Source organism: Penaeus monodon, chromosome 15 (assembly GCF_015228065.2).
Source record: "Penaeus monodon isolate SGIC_2016 chromosome 15, NSTDA_Pmon_1, whole genome shotgun sequence".
NCBI classification, from domain to species: Eukaryota; Metazoa; Arthropoda; class Malacostraca; order Decapoda; family Penaeidae; genus Penaeus; species Penaeus monodon.
This window is the reverse complement of record NC_051400.1, coordinates 12,109,100-12,109,724: the sequence shown is the minus strand read 5'-3', so window position 1 is coordinate 12,109,724 and position 625 is coordinate 12,109,100.

Genomic DNA, 625 nt, shown 5'->3' with positions numbered 1-625 from the left:
TCCCCCCCCAGATCTGGCCAGCCCTCACCCCAGGAACGCACGGGTGCACCCGGTCATCCAGCCCCCAGCTTGTACCCTGCAGACCGGGGGACTGCTGGGTTAGTGGGTGGCCCCGACCAGTAGAAGGGGGGTCGCATTGAGGGACGAGGGAGATATTTTGGAAAAAGGGCAGGGGTTAATGTACACTATTATTTATTAGAACGAACAGTTTTGTTTTTTTTCCCCTCAATAAAGGTAGATTCCATCACCCGCTTTAGTAATGATGTATAAAACGTACCATAAGCATAGTGTAAAAAATTCCATCACTATCATCCAACCCTCCTTACAGGCTTCACCCCTCATACCTGTAATGCGCTCTCGTGGAGACGGCGGACCCCTTCCCCGCGCGGGTCATGTTTCCCCCAAACCCGGGTGCCGGCCTTTCCCAAAAGCTCCTGCAATGCATATTAAAAAATGCTTAAAAATCAAACCAAAAGGTTTATCGTATTTAAAGGGGAAACCATAAAAAAAAGGTGTATACAAAAAAAGGTAAAAAAAAAATCTACCAAAAAGAAGAGACAGACAGCCGAGAGGAGGAAAAGAGGGGACACACAACCCCCCCCCCCAACACACACAGATAAACAAA